Raw genomic sequence first — 20,488 nt, forward strand, 5'->3', positions numbered from 1 at the left:
TGGGAATCAGCATTGAATGGGTGTGTTTATATTGGTATTCCACATAGATTGATACTAAGCCTGATGCTATTCTACATTTTTATCAGTGATCTGAAAATAAATGTAAAATCACTGCTGATTAAAATGTGTATGACATAAAAATTGGCAAAATGGTAAATACTGACAGACCGTCTTAGGAAAATATTCTTCTTTGCTTGGATCAGTTGGGCCCATGTGAGCAAAATGTGTGTGTATCTTTTGGTTGTATTTAAAAAAAAAAAAAAAGTTTTTCATCTAGGAACAAGAAATGCTGAATGGGGGGATTGTGTCCTAGAAAGCTGTATCTCTGTTGAGAATTTAGGAATCACAGCGAAGAAGCAATTCAACATGAGCTTTGAGTATAATTCTGAGGCAAAAGGGGCTAATGTGATTCTTGGACGTATGAACAAATGAGTAGAAAGTTGGAGTAGTAAGTTGTGTTGACCTCTATATATGCTAATGGGGGAGATTGCTGCGGGAATACTGCATCCAATTCTGGTGTCCGCAATTTAAAAAAGGAGTGGAAAAATTTGAGAGGGTGCAAAAAAGAATCTAAAAAATGATGGAAGGACTGGAGAAAATGCCTTACAGCGAGTACTCGGTCTACGTAGCTTATCAAAAAAAGAAGACTGAGGTGAATTGATTATACCATGCAAGTCCCTTAACGGGTAAAAATACTGGGCACCAAAGGTGCATCTACACAGCAGCACTTAACTTGAAATAAGCCACACAAATTGAGCTACGTCAGTTGCATAGTTTATTTCGAAAGTGGGAGTGTCTACACGGCACTTACTTTGAAATAAAGCACTCTTCCTCTGACTTCCCTTACTCCTCGTACAATAAGGATTATAAGATTTAAAGTAAGAAGTCCTCCAAATAAGCTGTATTTTGACACTTTCGAAATAACTGCCCGGTATTGTAGACACAGACTAAGTTATTTTGAAATAATGTTTCTGTGTAGATGTACCCTAAAAGGCTCTTTAATCCAGTGGAGACAGATATAGCAAGAACCAGCAGGTGGAAATGGAAGCCAACCAAATTCTAATAATAATAATAATAATAAGAAGAAGAAAAAGCCTGTTTTTATAAGGAAATTGTGATTAAGCTTGGATAGCTGATGAGAGAAATAGTGGAGTCTATGTCTCTTAATGTCATGAGAGCAGTGTTTCTCAAACTTTTTAAGATGGTGAACACCAAACAATATTTTTTTTTTGAGGAACACCAAGGATTTTTTTGGGGGGGAAGGCCAGGGAAAAGTTATTGGGGGGGGGGGGGGGGGGAGTTATTGACCAAAAAAACCAAAGGTTGCCTTCCCCTTTAAGGGTGGCCATTTTGAATTCTGTTCTCTGCGGAATACCTCTGACTACCTCGCGGCACACCAGTGTGCCGCAGAACACAATTTAAGAAACACTGCATTAGAGGAAGACTGCATGACTTTCTGGAAGATATGTTGTGATGGACCGGGCTCGGTCTGGGTACCACTGAGGGAGTATGCTCAGGGCCAATTGCTCAAACTCTGGGCTCCTTACAACCCCTCCCTGGACCCTGTTCCCAAATAGGCCACAAACCAGTCACACTGAGTGCTTCAGTTGCCAGTCTGGCCAGCAGGAAGCCTCATGAGCAAAACCCTTTTGACACCCCAGCTCTCCCTGTGTCACAATCAGGCTCAGGCCTGCACATAGGTGAGGGCTTATAGAACCCAATCTCACCTAACCCGAACATGTCTTTCCAGTTCCAAAGAACCAGCCACAGTTCTCAGTCAATTTACACTTTGGATCTTACCCACAAGATCATGCTGAACCAATCCTTCAGAATCTAAAGATTTATTAATAAAAGAAAGAAAAGCATGAGAGTAAGGTTGTTAAGGAGAATACCGAGAATCACCAAGTTCTCGATGCAGGCTCTTAGCAGAGATGTTACAAACTGCTATCTTAAAGGTCTCCAGTGTACATCCTATGTCAGGATGGGCCAATGATTCTTCCTAGCTCGCTATTCCTCGCAAGGCTGTATCTGGAATCAGTAGTAGAATTGAAGGCAAGATGGAATCCACCTTATGGCATTTTGTATCGATACCTGGTATTTTCCAAGCTGGAGCAGGTCACATGGCCCGGTGACCTATCCCTCTGTCCCATGTTAGCAGTCATGATATTGGCTGGTTTTCAGGTCCCAGACGCATTCCTCAGGTGTGTATTGGCCTCTCTGAGAGCCTTGTCCCTGGAGCCTTGCTAATTAGCATAGTCACTGACTGAATATTCCCTGCCCACTGCTCCGTGTTGATGCTGGAAGATTCTCTGTCTGAGCCAGAGTACATATTTGTAACTCCACATATAGATATCCCTCAAGTATGTGAATGACATACATAAAATCAATAGAACATAAGCTTTCGTTTAACATCTCACGTGGCCCCCTTTGTTTTACAGACTTTGGGGCAATCCTTCCTTCCCTTGGGTGCAGCAGTGACCCTTAAAATCCAGTAACATGACACATGTTTTAGACAAACATAAGTTTTGGGGCTCAATATAGGGGTAACTATGTGAAATGTAATGACCTGTGATGTTTTTGGGGGGGGTCACTAGATGATCTAATGTTAGCTTCATGGAGTTTAAGACCAGAAGATGTGGAGTTTTGGCTCATCTCTTTTAATTAGCATGGATCCATTTTCTGTAGAGAGATTTGGTTTAACCCATGTGCACAGTATTGGTTTCACAAGTTGTCCCCCCAGCCTTGCCTGACTGTAGTTACATAAAAAGTTTACTACTTACCATATCTGCCAGTGGATGGGTACAGTCCAGAAAGCTAGAAGAGCACAAGTATTGTCATGGTTTCTAGCACACTGCAAAGGACACTATTCTGCCTCCTCCCCCACCACCACTACCTTCAAATTAATAAAATGTCGTCAATTCTTAGGTTAGATTTTCATTAATCAGTCAATCAAACTATATAAACTTGCTACACCTGGACCTGAAATTCAACTGATTTGTTGTTCCAGAGAGTTATGAAATTAGTCCCTCTAATTTGCAAGTTTCACCATACGGATGTCTGTTGTTCAAAACTGCATTAATTAGAACATGTTAGCACTTAATGAAGATTTGGAATATGGTTGGGTAATGTTTGAAAGACCTTTATGCCAAACTGTTTGATTAGTATTGCTTTGTTATTCATAGCTATGCTTTGAATTTTAGTGTACCTGATGTCACATTTGTTGAACACATGGAGAACAGTCTTTTCTAGGTGGAAATTAAGCTGCTTAACAAAAACAGCCTTTGTGTTTAACATCTTAGAAAACAGATGTGGTTTTCAAGAGACTGAGATTTCTGTATGAGGCATAAAACATACAGTACTGTCATGTTTGCTAGTACATACTTAGGTGCATTGCTAGAATGGTTCATTCAGATAAATCATTTTTAAAAGTAGTAAATATCAATAAAGTGCTAAACAATTTTTTTGCTCTAAAGGAACCTGCACTCCACTGCTGTTGTCCAATTTTTCACTCAAGTTCTTGAAATGATTTTTATTTCTGTAGCACAGTAAGTAATTGCAGTCACTATTAGCAACAACAGTAGCAAAAATCCTAAATCCTTGGCTATGCCATATTTGAATGTAGTCTATAGAAAGAACTGGAGTCTCTAAAGATTGGTGTCAATAAACCTCTGTCAATAAACGCTGTATTGGTTTGGTGGAAAAGAGGGAGCCATTATTGCATGCCTGAGGCTTGACTTGAAAATCAGGTATGGTTTGCCTCTGGGCTGAGAGTGAGGGTTCTGTGCCACCTAAATCCACTTTAGGTATTGACTGTGCAAATCCATTTCTCTTGAGCTTTCATTAAAGAATAAGAGTTTTGCTCTTTAGAAAAGAGAAATTACTCAACAGGAATAAGTACTGAGAGGAGTTAGTGAAATAAATATTCTGGAAGAAAATTCAGAAGCAAATTAAAATAACACTTGATTTCCCAATTGTATCTTAAAATATATGTAGCCTTGTTGGGAATTAACAATGAGTCTCAGCGAGCACCATATTCCTATTGTGGGAGAAACTGTAAGCCCACCAATTATTCTGGGCAGTCCACCAATTCCCTCTGCTTGTCATTCTAAGCGGTCAAGCAATTTAAGAAAACAGGTGATGTATGTCAACAGTATAAATACTAACAAAGTCAACAAATGTGGCTTCATGTAATGACTCGTGTCCCAGATCTGGCATGGGACCTCTTTCAGATTAGGTGTAACTTTCTGCATACTGCACGCTCTTCTTCATACTGTACCCTTGGCTGGTCTCCTGAAACTGTCATACCACCTTGTGGCTGGGCACGATTCCACTGTAATAAAAGCCATGAGTGCAAGCATGCAAGAAGACTAGTACAGAATGTTCATCATGCTTGAGTATGTGAAGCAGATGGCTGTCCCAGAATGTTAAAATGGCATTCTATGCTTAGCTTCTATGTGTGAGGTTAAGGTTATATCTAACCTATTTGAAGTTTTACAGTATGCTTATTTGGAATTGCTACTGTGACTGAAAGTTGGATCATATTTTTTTTAAAAAAGACACAACTTTCATGACTGCTAAAGGTGGGGTTTTGCCTCAGAGGAGTCAAGATTAGGATTTTGCAGGGAAAAAAGTATATTATCAACAAAGTCTCTATTCCTAAATGTTGTGTGTGTGGGAAGAATTGTGGATCTTGTCCAAAGTGGTTTAGTGACAACACAAAGCTGCAGAACCTGACAGAAATACAGAGGCCAGAGGAATGGTTTATTCTTTTTTTGTTATGAATACCTTAAATTCTGAAGGTATTAGCAGCAGCAGCAAAAAACTAAATCTTAGGCTATACCATATTTGAATGTGGGCTATAAGAAAAATATTGGGGTCTCCAAGTTGATTTGCTGTTAATCTCTACCAATAGACACTGCAGATCCATTGGCTTGGTGGTAAAGAGGGTGTCACTATTGTATCTTCTTAGTTGTATCTGATTATTCTAACTCGGAGTTGAATCAAAGGAAAATATTTTGGGAGCTACTATAAGTGGGTGCATAACTGTTGAAAAACCATTCTCAGCGAATACTTATTAGTGGTTCAAAGTCATGTTAGAAGGACACAGCGAGTGGGGTTCCACAGGAGTCAGTTTTGGGACCGGTTCTGTTCAATATTTTCATTGGATATTTTGATAATGGCAGAGACAGTTTTAAGTTTGTGGATGATACCAAGCTGAGAGAAGTTGCACATGCTTTGAAGGACAGGAGTATAAATCAAAATTATCTGGAGAAATGATCTGAGGTACAGAACATGCAGTTCAGTAAGGACAAAAATAAAGAAAAAATACACCATAATTCAGGACTGGTTTAAGCAGTACATGAGAAGTCATTCTTTCCACTCTACTCCACACTGATTAGGCCAGAACTGGAGGATTGTGTCCAGTCTGAGCATCACATTTTAGGAAAGATGTGGATAAATTGGAAACAGTCCAGAGAAAAAGTAACAAAAATAGTTAAAGATCTTGAAAAGATGATATATGGGGGAAGATTGAAAGAACTGGGTTTATTAAGTCTGGAAAATAAAAGACTGAGAGGGGCCATGGTAACAGCCTTCAAGTATCTAAAAGATGTCAAGAGAAGTACTTGATTCATAGAGAAACTGTATCCCTCCATGGTATAATCTTTTAACATTTGCTCTGCAAGCACAGCACTGTAACAGAGAAATTTTCCATTTAGGCTAACATAGCAGACTTTTGATTTGTTCAGAATATGTATTGTGCATTTAAATCCTATGCACTTATTTTTTGAGAGTCATCAAGCTCTCTCAGTTCCCATTAGTATCTTGCCCACAGCATCTGTATAATCCAAGAAAGGAGTTATTTATTTTTAAAAAGTACTTGTGTTGCCTTCAAATTGCTGCTGAAAAATCTCAGAATGAATCTTTAAATTAATTTCTGTTCCTGGATATGGAAGTAGTCCATTTATTTTCAGGAAAGAACAGATCAGTTAAGCAATAATTTGGATGAGAGATTATATTTAATATTGTGAGAATAAGTTGCATGCTGTTAGTTTATGGAAACATTCAGAATGTTTGTTTTTCTGTATTTTGTTTCCTTGACAACAATATTTTTGTGCTTTTGAAAGATTCTGGAGTTTGAAACAAATCAAAAGAAATGCTGTAGCAACGTTTCTCCAATTAGACCTAAAGAAAATATAACATCTGTAAGCAATTAGTTTCTAACATAATGCTTAGTTAGCAGTATATATATTTCATTCTCGTAATATGGTTAGACTATACCACAGCCTGGCTAATATTGAGAATAAGTTCTCAAATGTTGTAACTGCAAAGAAAATTTTGTAGACATTAAAAGTAATATTAACTTTCAGTACATTTTCCCTAGGAATTTTGTGTTTAAATTATACAGGTTGGATCTCTCTGGTCCAGCACCCTCAGGACCTGACCAGTCCTGAATGAGGGAATTTGCTAAACCAGGAGAGTTTCCCTGATAATGGGTCCCCCAGCCTGCCTCCCCTCCCTGCTGCTGGCCCTAGCTCCATCCCCTGCTGGACTGCTGACCCGGCAGCCCCTACTACCGCATCCCCAGCCCTGTTACTGGAGCTGCCACAGATACCGCGTTCCCCAGCCCTGGCCTCGCTACTGGGGCTGCTGCATCCTCGACCCCGCCTATTTTGCTGGGGCTGCCACGTCCCTGGCTCCAGCCCTGCTACTGAGGCTGCCGTGACCCTGGCTGTGCTCCAGCCCTGGTCCCAGCCACAATGCTACAGGGCTCCGAGCCACTAGCCCTCTTGCCACTGGGGCTCCTAGCCAGGACTCCTTGGTGCAGGAACATCCGTGGTCTTGCCGGACCATAGATGTTGCCAGATGAGGGAGTCCCAGTTTTTGGAGTATTTCTTACACTAAAGGTAAATAGCTTATTGAAGGTGGCTTATCTGTTGAATGGAATGTCACTTGGTCACCAGTCAGGAAAGCAACTGGCAATTAATGCCTGTTAAGTGAGCACCTCATGTAATGAGGTGTGTGTGTGTGTGTTTAAACAGTTTTAATGGCTTAGACAATAATGTTACATCAAATACAGGAAAAGAAACAATAACCCTACATACACATGGCAGTAATACAAAGATGACTTTATATATAGGTATCTAACACCTCACCAAACCTTTATTTTATTTTTAACCTATGAAGAATGAGTAAATGCCATTTGCCTATATTATCTGTTAGACAATGATGAAACAGTGGCTCGATTTCTTGTCCCCCTATTTTACAGTAGAATTCAGGATGGTAGAGTAACTTCAAATAAAGATGATGTAAAAGTGATGTTCTGAGTTTTTCAGGATCACAAATGGAAGCCTGAAGCAGTAAATTAAAATAATCTTTATTTAGAAGCCACCCTCATATAGATTGATTTCACTAACAATTGAAATTGTTTCACCAGCCATAGTTCTGAAGAGGCAACTTATTGGCACCCACATGGAATCCTGCCTCCCTAAAAGCGACGAGGAGTCCTGTGGCACCTTATAGACTAACTGAAGTGTAGGAGCATAAGCTTTCGTGGGCAAAGACCCACTGTATTCATCTGACGAAGTGGGTCTTTGCCCACGAAAGCTTATGCTCCTACACTTCAGTTAGTCTATAAGGTGCCACAGGACTCCTCGTCGCTTTTGCAGATTCAGACTAACACGGCTACCCCTCTGATACTTGCCTCCCTAAAGGTTCTGATGCTGAAAGCTGCTTCACATGGGTGAGCCCTTGTGCAAAGCAATTCTTTTTTTGACAGAGCAAAAGGCAATTTTCTTTCTCTTCCACCTTGGAGAAAGGGCCTATATCTTGTAGTATGAAAAGGCCTGATCCCAAAGACATGCATTCATCTCATTATAGGGTCTGCTTTGGATAATATTCCCTGCCAGGCTACAACCATACAGAGGAGATGGAGGCCTAAGGAAAGAAAGTGCCCTACCTCAAAAAAGTCTCCTATTGTGTATCCCCTAGAAATATTGTTACCTCTGTATGCTCAGGCTCAGGAGGAAGCACGGCTAAGACTATTAAAAGATACAGATTCAGCACTACAATAAATATGTCGGTGACCCTTCAGACTGAAAAACATGCTCTGTAGATTTTACAAAATAAAACTCCAACACTGAATTGCTCATGTGGAGAAACTTTTGGTGCAAAATAGTCAGTACTCTTCTTGACTTGATGTTCTATCCTTTGCCTGTTTTACATGACCATATGTTAAACCAGTTGCTTGTAGTCTTGAGAGCCCCACCCTTTTTAGTTATCTGATGAAAATCTTGTTTTGAATTCCAAGTTTAGTGTTCAGCTGACCTTATTAACCTAAATGCTTGATCTAAAAAATACCGTGTGATCAAATTACACTGCAGCATGCAGTTAGCTACTATAAACAGCATTCTGTACAGAAAGGTTTGGCAATGCTGTTGAAGTGTACAATTATTTATATGTTGGAGAGGGAGGTTGAATCATCACTTTTTAAAATTATAGCCCTGTTTATTAGACAACTAGGACAGGAGGTAGCTAATCTTCTATTTCTTCTGTGGAAGATTAATTGTATATTAAAAATCCACATAGAGTAAAAATGAAATGTTTTATTTATCTTGTTTGTGGGCCTCTTATTTAGCTAATATGGAAAACAGTGCCCCTAAAGTGGATCCTGCTACTCCCAAAAGACTGCATTTGTCCCAAACTTACATACAAATATACTCTTACCCTTACCACTTTCATCTCCCTTTCTTTGCAGGACTGTTAGGAAAAAGATAAATTTAAAATTGATTTTTTTTTTCAAAGAGCAACATTCTGCCCAAAGTAAAATCATGAGAAAAAAATATAAAGTACATCTAAAAATATAGCTACTGGAGAAGTGAAAGATACTAAGTTTGAACACCAGATAAAGTGACTACAAAGTAAAGGGCTTTCTGTAATACTGTTTATTCAAAAGACAGCATTTTTTGTTTTTCAGTAAACAACCTCTGACTCTTATCTCGAGGCACTACATTAACAAATGATCGTTTGATGCTGAACTATTATTTATCCGTGATTTCATGACTTTGTGACATTAGCTTTTTGTCAGATGACATAGTCTGCCCTTTTCCTGTTCTTTAATACCAATGGTTCATTGTTGTTTTGACATTTTAGTTTATAAAACTGATTACAACCAGATCTGTATAACATGTACTCCATACTTATTTATGCCAACATACATTGTTATATTATAAGATCAGTGGGAATAAGTTGATAATGTTAATAGTGATCATATAATGGACTATCGGACGGGATTTTAGTTCTCTCTGCTTCACACTACATACTGTGAATAATCATCCTGTCCCTATACTGTATATCTTCCAGATAGGTCAGACTGTGAATTCTGCCCTGAGGTGTGTGGCATACATATACTTCGTGAAGCATAAGGTGCCACATCTGTGACCCATACCAGTTCTGTCAGCTGAAGGAGAGAGAATTCCGAGGCTTTTCTTACATCAGGCTTTCTCACAGCATAACAGAAATGTCTGTATTCAGCAAAAGCAGCAGCTAGCACAACTAAGTCTTTTATGCAGTATTTCAGATAATTAAGTTAATTCAATTAGGCTTTTTGTGATCTTCTCCTTATTGTAAAAGTCTCAAGTGTAATGTTTTCATGAATAATAGACACACAATTTTAGGATTGAAATGATATGCTTTAAAATCCTCTTAACTGAATACCAACCTCATTTCAATAAGATTTCTTTGGTAATGGTGTCTCCAAGATGCAAGTCAGTCTGGGATATTTTGGCCTAACCTTACAGTCCTTCCACAGATGAAACTCTAGTTGACTTCAAATGAAGTCTTGCTTGAGTGAAAACAAAGGGTCACATTTTACCCATAATCTGTATCTAGACCTCCCACTGAATCCCACATGGAATTTGCTCCCTCTGTAAGGGTACGTCTACACAGCAACATTATTTTGAAATAACTAGTTATTTCAAAATAACTTAGTCCGCGTCTACACAGCAGGCAGTTATTTCGAAATAATATCAAAATACTGGCAAGCTGAAGGTCGTCTTACTCCGACTCCTGTAACCCTCATTGTAAAGGGGTAAAGGAAGTTGGAGGAAGAGTGCTCTGTTTCAAAACAAGTGCTATGTAGCTGCTGCCAATTTTGAAATAAACTATTTCAAAATAAGCCACGCAATTGATGTAGTTCAATTTGCGTAGCTTATTCCAAGTTAAGCCCTGCTGTGTAGACTCATCCTAAAGCTCCTTTCTAATTTCTGGCCTTCTGCTCTTGATGCTTGGAAAGGCCTTCTTTAGTGTCTCATGGACCTTAGGCTGTCTTCCTGTCTCTCCTTGAGTCTCATCACTTCCGGTCAGCCATGGCTGAGCTTACATTAGCTTTAGTCTTCATATTTTCCACCCTTTCACCAGTACAGTCCCATCAGTTGTAGCAATGAGGGAGTGGACGAATGGTACAATATCACTTGTTAGGCGATGCAGGATTTGGTCCCCTGTGTCTATTGCAAATTTAACCATGTTTAATCCTGGATAACTTTCTTGGGGGTGTGTGTGCACATTTACATAAATGCATATAGGAAGTGGCCTGCTAGTGTTTTTTTTAAAGTGACTCATTGTGTAAAATCCCATTGATGTTTAAAGTTATGGTGCAAGATCTAAGTGACAATGAAGCTGCTACCTTGTCATTCAAAGCTACAATTTTGATTCTAAAAACATGTAATGATGTAGCACTCAAGAACACAGTTAAGAGCTTGGCCTTCTAGTCTGGCTCCAGTCATATGACATTGAGTACTCTGTCATAAAAGCTAATGAATATTTTTAAATAGAAACACTAAACAAAATATGTTGCCCTAGAAAACAATAGTAGTATCTATATGAAGAGAAGTAAAAATGTGTTATAATGCGAGAGAATTTAAGCACATTGGGATTATTGGAGCCTTCTGGAAATTAGATCTATTAACAGGAACAAATATTTTTCTAAATAAGAGGGATTTAGTGAAGTTATTTTGGTTGGGAATTTTTGGAAATATTAAGTGACTTCCCCTCCCCCCCCCCCCCCACCCAAAGCACTGCTAACAAACAAGAAGGCAAATATTTAACACTAACAAACTTCATTTTTGTAATGGTTACCTATTACCTAAAATGTTCATGGCATTTAACGGATCATGATGCTTTTTCTTTACACAATAATTTACTTACTACTTTAGTTGTAAGTGGTTTAATATTGTTTGAAAATACACTATACACTTCTGAACACTACTATGAATAGATGGACACTATACATGGATGGACACTCTACAATAGACTACAAGATCTAGAACTACCTAACTTACCATTTCAGGCTTCTCAGACGGCGAAATCTACACTCATGATGGGGGAGGTTGAAATACACAATTCATTTTTTCCCATATGTATGTTGTAAATGTATATATTAATTATTGATTCGGTGTGGGGAAAATAGAAAAATCTAATTTCATTTTAAGATGACTTACCAGATATGTTTCCATGTAAATTAATAATAGTGTTATTGGCAGCAGTTTACAGTGATAACATTTGCCAAAGTAAATAGTAACTTGGTGAATATGGAGATATATTTTTCAAAACTTTCTCAGATGTTAAATTATTAAAATCTAATCAAATCTCAGAATGTACACTAGAGATAGACATGCTTTGATCTTGAAGAAAAAATATAGAGCTCTTCTAAAGCCAGTGTGACCTTGAGTGGGAATATCTCTTTGAGCTTTCACACCCTACATATATAAATCAATGCAATTCTTGGCTACCTAAGCCATCCTCCCATCCATCCCCATTCATAGTAATGAGTAATGAAAATAGCATGAGAACAGAAAAGCCCGTTGAAGACAACAGGTTGCATGGATGTAGTTGAGGGTTGATTTCCTGCCGCCCACCCCAATATCTTCTTTATAGGTAAGGTTTATAGTCACTTACTACAAAAACTACTCTTAAGGGATTGTAAGTATCATGATCGTTTTAGAGCCGGCAGTATGTGCAATGTATAGGAAATAGATTTGTTTTGTTTCAGGAATTAAAAATATCTTTCTGGAGCTATTCATAGAAATTCCCAGGGGCTAAAGGTGTGAAAATCATAGGTGATATGTCACCTATTTATATCCATGAGAGTTTTGCATTCAGCATGATTATCATTTTAATACTAAGCTGTCCTTCATTTCAGGAGTTCTGCTCGTTTAAAAATATCTGTAGAGCTGCTACATTAAATTGTAGCACTGATATTCAAACCACAATAAAACTTTATTAAAGCATGTCACAGCACATGGCATGTCCTACAAATGTTCATTCATGTAATTCTTGTGGTAGGGAGCCAAATTCCTATCTGGTATAAAATGAGTGCAGCAGTATGGACTTCAGAAGTCAGCAGAGTTTCATCCATTTTCAACAAGTGAATTTAGCAGCATTACACCCACTGTAACCTTTCTGAATATGGCTCCTTAGTTATTTCATACAAAACTCTAAAGTTTCTAAAAGGATGGGTCCAGTAGGGGGTTTTGTTACTAGAATCAAGTATAGATTTTCATGAGACAGTTCTATGTCTTACAAAAGAGAGTTGTAGTTGACTATTACATGTCAACTAATGGTATCTAGAACTTTGCATTTTGTAGACTGGGTCAAACAACAATTGTAAAGCATTTTATGTATATAAACTAATGAAATGTAATGAGATTCTTGTAAGATAACTATTAGTACCTACTATAATATAACAGATGGGTCTGGGCACCGTTGAGAGAGTCAGATCAGGGTGAATTGCTCAAAACCAGGGCTACTTACAGCCCGGACTGGAGTCCTTCCCTATAATGCACCAAACCAGTCACACAGAGGACCTCAACTGCCCATCTGGCCAACAAGAAGCCTCATCAGCAAAACCCTTTAGACACCCAGCCTTCCCTGTGACACAATCAGACTCACACCTTACACAGGTGAGAGGTTATAAAACCAATCTCACCAAATACAGGTTCTCCCAGTCCCAGAGGACCAGCCACAGTCCCAGGTTAGTTTATACCTTGGATCTTACCCAAAAAAGCATGCTGTGCCAATCCTTTAGAAACTAAAATATAAATATTTATTAATAAAAAAGAAAGAAAAAGGTTGGGAGTGAGATTGTAACATCTCTAAGAGCATGCATTAAGAACTTGGTGATTGATGTAGGTAATGTATTCTCTTTAACAAACTGCCAACTTAAAAGTCTCTGGTGTACATCCTATGCCAAGATGGGTCAGCAAATCCTTACGGGTCTTCTGTCCCTAACACGGGTACTTCTGGAATAAGGAGCATGATTGAAGACAAGATGGAGGCATCCTGATAGTACTATTATAATCTTCTCCTGGATGCTCCAACCTCCTAAAATGGGCTGATCACAGGACGCACAAACCAATTTCTGTCATTTTTAGTCAAGAAGCCAGAGTCCTCAGATGTGTCCTTCTTAGGCAAGGGGTCATGGTGTGCTCCACTGGTGTCAATTGGTGACATTCAGGCCATTGTCCATGCTGCATCGAGCGACCGCCCCTCCCAGCAGAAAACATATAAAATATAAATAAGTCCATATTCATAACTTTACACACACAGATTGTACAAATGCATGAGTAGCCAAGACAGAGTCAACATAGAATGAGTTTTTGTTTGACACCTCCCATGGCCCCCTTTGCACTGAATTTGGGGCAAATATGCACCAGCAGGTGCAGCAGTAATCTGCTGCCTCACACTAAAATTCAATAATGTGACAGCTACAATTTTACAAATGGGGAACATATAGTACAGAGATGTTCACAGAATAACCCATGGTCATGCAGTGAGTTATTAAATGGATCTAAGAACACAGGTCAGAAATTCTGATTATCTATTTCTTGCTGTAAAAATTGGACTGTGCTTCTGCATTAAACAGAGGTACTTCTAGGATACACTGTCTAACATGTCCTTACACAGTTATGCCAAAGGAGTGAAATTGGTATTATAAATATGTCCAGTAAAATAACAAGAACAATAATAAACACAGTGCAATGACCATTTGTCTCACTTGTTTCTTCAGTCTTTAGCTTCTTAAATTCATTTTAATTACATAGCATGTGTTTAAATTGGAACTCACTTAAAGGAACACTTACACCAAAAAAAAGTCTTGAGCAAAGATTGTTGCTGCTGTTAGAAATGGTGTGTACAGAATGAAGCTGTTTCCTCTTAGCTGAGCCCTTTTTTCTCTTTGATTCTGCTATGTCTCAGTCCTGTCCTTAGCTTTGTGTTAACTCCGGAAAATGAACTGATGTTAAAAGTCAATGTTATGATGTCAGTACAGGATAAAAGAGAAAGAGAAGCCAAGGTATAAATGAGAAAACACATATTGAAACCATGACCAAGAATTGTTACGAGATGGGGACCCATAAAATAGATGAATGCTTACAATGTTGAAATGGGTACTGCGTAACTGCGCAGCGCTCTCTCTCAGCACATTCTCAAACATAACTGTGCTTAACAGCTGATATAGGAAGAAAGACTGCTGTAGGGCACACACAAATGTAAATTTGAACAAGGGAAAGAAACAAAGAAAACCAGGTGCACCTACCCATATATTAAATCCCTGCTTATACTATATCTTAATCTTATATTTGTGGAAATCTGTAGAGTCTGTTAAATCCAAGACAAGCACTACATTGTTTCCTTCATTGTGGTTTCTTCGGGACTGCTCCTCTTTCTGGTTATCTTACTATACAACTTCCATACTGGAAGTGGCTGAAACAGATGAGCTATTGAAATAGATAATATAGTGCTTTATCACTTTTATTGTTTTCACTATATAGTGGTCAGTATTCAATCACTGCACCACCCACTTTTCTACAGGCTTGAGGGATATGAGAAAAATGAGAAAAAATAATCATAGACATTAACTGGGGAAAAGATTGATTAGAAACCATTTAGCAGGACAGAATATTCTACTCTCCCACACCCAGTAAAGTGCATATTAGAGAAGTGTTGCCAATCTTGTAATCTTACAATGTGTCCCAGAACTTTGTGACTCTTTTGTTTAAAAAGAAGTCCTAGCTTCTGGAGTGATGGGACCTTCAGTTTTCCTTTAAAAAGAGACCATTCGTGGTACTTCATAGGTAAGGGGACTTAGACTTCTGTGCTGAAGTGAGAGTACCAAGATTCTCAGTGATAGGAGCAGTTTTATATGACTTGATGTAAAAGGCTGAACATGGGCCAGTAATGAATGCAGTAAGTATCTGTGATGAAGTATTGCATCTGATGTTCTCTTGTCGGAAGGGGACTGTGTGTGAGGTGTTACTTGTTTTGCTTTTGTACATTCCAGGAAAAAGTATAGAACCAAGGGAAATGAATGTGACTGCATTAGAAATTTTAAAAGATTAACATAATGATGAACTGTTTGAGCACGATGTAAGAAAGCAATGAAGTACAGGTAATTTGCTGAATCTTGGGAGGTCAATATTAGCAGCATTGCCAACACTTCCACTGCTTGCTGGGCTTTTAGGGATAAATTAGAGCTAAATAACAGCACACTGGTGGCTGTAAACAAACTTTATGGGATGGAAGGAAACTTGACCATGCCCATGATAAGTGATCATCTGGCTAACTAAAATCATGCTGGACCACAGATGATACCAGACCAAAGAGTAACAGATTAGAGAGGTTCAGCCTGCAACAAAATATATGGAGCAACAGGAATCACTTACTGAGAAGTTTAAAAGACTAACAGCATGGATGCAGTCCCAAAGGCATGAAGAACAGATGACAAAAATCCTAAAGGTACTAGACCATAATGTTTACAGAAAGCCGAACAAAGAAATGTGGCTATAGTAGTAGAAGAATCGACATACTGGACAGTGTAACTGAACTGCATGCCAGCAGTTGGCATTTAAAACTTGCTATCTTTTTTTTAAACAATATGAAATTACAGATTCTGAGAACACCAACACAGTATATACGAACACTTGTACTATTTAAATTAGTGGTTAATATTCAAGTTTTTTTAATAGTTTAAGTTTCACAGAAACAAGGGGAAGATTGAAAGGGTTGATTGCATTTTAATTTCTTTTTCTTTTATTTAGGAAGTATTTTGTTTAATCTTCTAGCCACAGCTAAATTCGATTTTTTTTTTTGAACTGCTAAAATGCCAAATTATAGGACCAATCCCTTAAATCTCATTCTGGAAACAGGACAATTGAGTTTCATGGATTATCTTGCAGGATTAGCTGCAAGTGATATGCAACCAAGTCCCAGCTTAAAACAAAATAATGTTTTTCATCTCTAGAAGTGAGAGAGAGACACTTTAAATGAGAGAAATAAAGACTGAAGCTGGCAGATTTTTTTTTTTGCACAAATTTGTGTCATTTTCACCATTTTTAAGTCAAAAGTGAACAGCCCATAAAAGTATTAAAATGAAGCATTTTGTTTAGACAGTATTTTAAGAGAAAAGCTTTGAGTTTTTTTCAGTGCAAATTGCCTTAATTTTCCTTTAAAAAAATCAAACACTTAAAATGGTCAAAATCAAGATAACGTATTGACCCTTTTTGTTTTCTTTTCAATTCACAACTAATGTCTTTTGGGGGGAGGAGAGGAGGTTGTGGTTTGATTTCCCCCTTCCCCCACCACTCTCCCAGGTTGTTTTTTTTTTTTTTCCAGAATTGTCAGCAAATGGAAAAAAAATCCACAGAATATTAGATTGTGGCATCTGATTGATGTGTACGGGGTGCCGCGCCCCCAGGTGCCTGCACTGTGCAGGGGGTCAGACTAGATGATCATAATGGTCCCTTCTGACCTTAAAGTCTATGAGTCTATGAGCTCATGCGCAGTCCCACCCCCGGGCATGTGGTGCATGCTTAGCTCCGCCCCTGGACGGCAACCTATGAGGGGCGCCTGATTGAAGTGGTAAGGGGCACTGCATCAGGTGCCCTCCATAGGTTGGCGCCCTGGGCTGCTGCCTGGCTAGCCCCCCCCCCCCCTTAATCCAGCCCTGGCCAGGGCCAGATTGGCCTGGAGGCAGGGAGTACATGAAGTCTCTTGCTTGATGTTCCCACCCTGCCAGGGGCACACAACAGCTAAAGAGACTTGCCAGCTGTTTTAAAAGTGCTGGCATGTCACTTTAGCCATGCACTCTTGTGGGGGGCAAAAGAGACTTTGTCTGCTCCCCCACCCCTAGGCCCTCATTGGCCTGGAACAGGAAAAGCGTACAAGGTCTCGTTTCATTAGGTGCCTAGTGTGAACTGCCAGCTGTTTTAAAACAACTAGTGTTTTTCTCTAGGGGGTATGGAAGGAGGGGCAAGACTTCTTGTGCACCCCCACCCCACGCCAATCAGGGTGGTGGGGGAAGCACAAGAAGTCTCCTAGCCCTGCCCTTTCTGACCAAGTTCCCACCCCTTCCAGGACCCACCTCTGCTCTACTTGTTATGCCCTTCCAGCATGACTGTAATCCATTAATAACTACTCTCTGAGAACAGTTATCCAGCCAGTTATGCACGCACTTTACAGGAGCCCCATCTACATCGTATATCCTTAGTTTATATATAAGAAGGTCATGCGAGACTGTATCAAATGCTTTACTGAAGTCTAGGTATACCATGTCTATCGCTTGTCCCTTATCCACAAGGCTTATTATCCTATCAAAGAAAGCTATCAGATTGGTTTGACGTGATTTGTTCTTTACAAATCCATGATGGCTGTTACCTATCACCTTATGATCTTCCAGATGGTTTCAGATGGTTTCTTAATTATTTACTCCATTATCTTTGTCACAAATGTAAAGCTGACTGGTCTATAGTTTCCTGGGTTGTCCTTATTTCCCTTTTTATAGATGGGCACTATATTTGCCCTTTTCCACTCTTCCAGAATCTCTCTTGTCATCTCTGACTTTTCAGAGATGATAGCTAATGGTTCAGATGCCTCCTCAATCAGTCCTTGAGTATTCGAGGACGCATTTCATCATGCCCTGGTCACTTGAAGACTTCTAAATTTTCTAAGTAATTTTTAACTTGTTCTTTTCCTACATTAACTTTTGAACCCACACCATTCTTAATAGCATTCCCTGTGTTAGCCATCCAGTCACCACCAAACTTCTTGGTGAAAACCGAAACTAAAAAGTTATGTACCTCTGCCATGCCCACATTTTTCTTGTTTTGTGTCTTTACCTTTCTAACTCTGCCCCACATACTTCTGTTATTTATTTTTATCCTTTGAACTTTGTCCTAGTTTACGCTTTGTATAAGACTACTTTTTTATTTTTAGATCATTGAAGATCTCCTGGTTAATTCAGTGTTGTCTCTTGCCTTGCTTCATGTCTTTTCTACACAGTGGATTAGTGTGCTCTTGCTCCCTTAATAATGTTCCTGTGAAAAACTGTCAACTGTCTTCAGTTGTTTTTCCTCTTAGTGTTGCTTCCCATGGGACCCTACCTGCTAGTTGCCTGCATTTACTAAAGTCTGCCTTCTTAAAACCCATTGCTTTACTTTTGCTGTTCTTCCTTCTACTATTGCTGGGAATCATGAACTCTATGGCTTTATGATCACTTTCTCCCAATCTGTCTTCTGCTTTTTAAGTTCTCAATCAGTTCCTCTCTGTTTAAGTTAAAATCTAGAACAGCTTCCACCCTAGTAGCTGTCTCAACCTTCTAAAATTAAAAAAAGTCTCCAATGTATTCCAAGAATTTGCTGGATAATCTGTGCCCTGCTGTGTTGTTTTCCTGACAGATGTCTGGATAGTTGAAGTCCCACATCAGCATCAAGTCCTGTGCTTTGGATGATTTTGCTAGTGGTTTAAAAAAAGCCTCATCTACCTTTCCTTCCTAGTTAGGTGGACTGTGATAGACCTCATGACATCACCCTTGTTTTTTAACCCCTTTTAACCTTACTCAGAAATTCTCAAAAAGTCAGTCTCCTATGTCCTCCTCAATCTTATTCCACATAAATATTTTTTGCTCAGCTCTGGTTTAAAAAAAAAAAAAGAAACTGCATCACATATAAAATAGAGACCAGACTGTTTCACGGAACAATTTGATACAGTCTTGCATGATCTTCATATTAATAAACTAGGCAAATTCAACTTAGATGGGGCTACTGTATGGTGGGTGCCTACCTGGCTGGATAATCGTTCTCAGAGAGTAGTTATTAACAGTTCATAGTCATGCTGGAAGAGCATAACAAGTGGGATTCCACAGGTGTCTGTTTTGGGACCGATGGTGTTCAATATCTTCATCAATGATTTAGATGATGGCATAGGAAGTACTCTTATTAAGTTTTCAGATGATACCAAGGTGGGAGGGGATGCAACTGCTTTGGAGGATCGGGTCAGAATTTAAAATGATCTGGACAAACTGGAGAAATGGTCTGAGGTAACCAGGATGAAGTTTAATAAGGACAAATGCAAAGTACTCCACTTAGGAAGGAACAATCAGTTTCACACATAGGCAACGTCTACACTACGAGTTTTCCTGATCTTGAGGGAAAAGGGGTTTTTGCACAAAATAAAACGTTCACACTGCTTGTCTTTGCACAAAAACCCTAGCGCAAAAATGGATCGGCAGAAAATATGCAAATGAGATTGACTCATGCAAATGAGTTCCTCATTAACATATTTTTGACAAGAACACTCATAATGTATATTTAGCCATACAGAATGGGAAGTAATTGTCTAGGAAGAAGTATTGGAGAAAGGGATCTAGGGGTCATAGTGGACCACAAGGTAAATAATGAGGAATCAGTCTGATTCTGTTGCAAATAAAGCAAACATGATTCTGTGATGGATTAACAGAAGTGAGCAAGACACGAGAAGTCATTCTTCTGCTCTACTCTGCACTGATTAGACCTTAGTTGGAGTATTGTGTCCCGTTCTGGGCACCACATTTCAAGAAAGATGTGGAGAAACTGGAGAAGGTCTAGGGAAGAACAACAACAGCGATTAAAGGTCTAGAGAACTTGCACTATGAAGAAAGACTGAAAGAATTGGGCTTGTTTAGTTTGGAAAGGAGAAGACTGAGAGGGGACACGACAGTGGTTTTCAGGTATCTAAAAACGTGTCACAAGGAGGAGGGAGAACAATTGTTCTCCTTGGCCTCTGAGGATAGGACAAGAAGCAATGGGCTTACACTGCAGCAAGGGAGGCTTAGGTTGGACATTAGGAAAAACTTCCTAACTGTCAGAGTGGTTAAACACTGGAAAAAGTTGTCTAGGAAGGTTGTGGAATCTCCATCTCTGGAGATATTTAAGAGCAGGTTAGATAGACCTCTGTCAGGGATGGTCTCTAAAGGACACTGGATCCTGCTGTGAGGGCAGGGGACTGGACTTGATGACCTCTCAAGGTCCCTTCCAGTTCTATTCTATGATTAAACAAATCTTATTTGAAGGAACCAGTTTTTTAATAAAAAATTTTCAGAAAAATAAACTTATGGAGAAAAAGTACTGTGCTGATGATGGCACATTTAATAGTTTGTTTTATTACTTCAGAGAGAAACAAT

General features: G+C 39.0%; 1 protein-coding gene and 1 long non-coding RNA gene across 2 annotated transcripts in view; both read left to right on the forward strand.

The window, feature by feature from the left end:
- The window catches only part of DMD (dystrophin), a 2,135,104-nt gene that overhangs the window by 3,712 nt on the left and 2,110,904 nt on the right, over window positions 1-20,488 (forward strand). The gene's annotated exons all lie outside the window — the stretch shown is intronic.
- LOC142825193 (uncharacterized) lies at window positions 1,247-18,983 on the forward strand. The gene is made up of 2 exons (XR_012899649.2): window positions 1,247-6,203; window positions 9,361-18,983. It is a non-coding gene; the product is annotated as an uncharacterized LOC142825193 (long non-coding RNA).

This window comes from Pelodiscus sinensis, chromosome 1 (genome assembly GCF_052426305.1).
Source record: "Pelodiscus sinensis isolate ZL-2025 chromosome 1, ASM5242630v1, whole genome shotgun sequence".
NCBI lineage: Eukaryota > Metazoa > Chordata > Testudines > Trionychidae > Pelodiscus > Pelodiscus sinensis.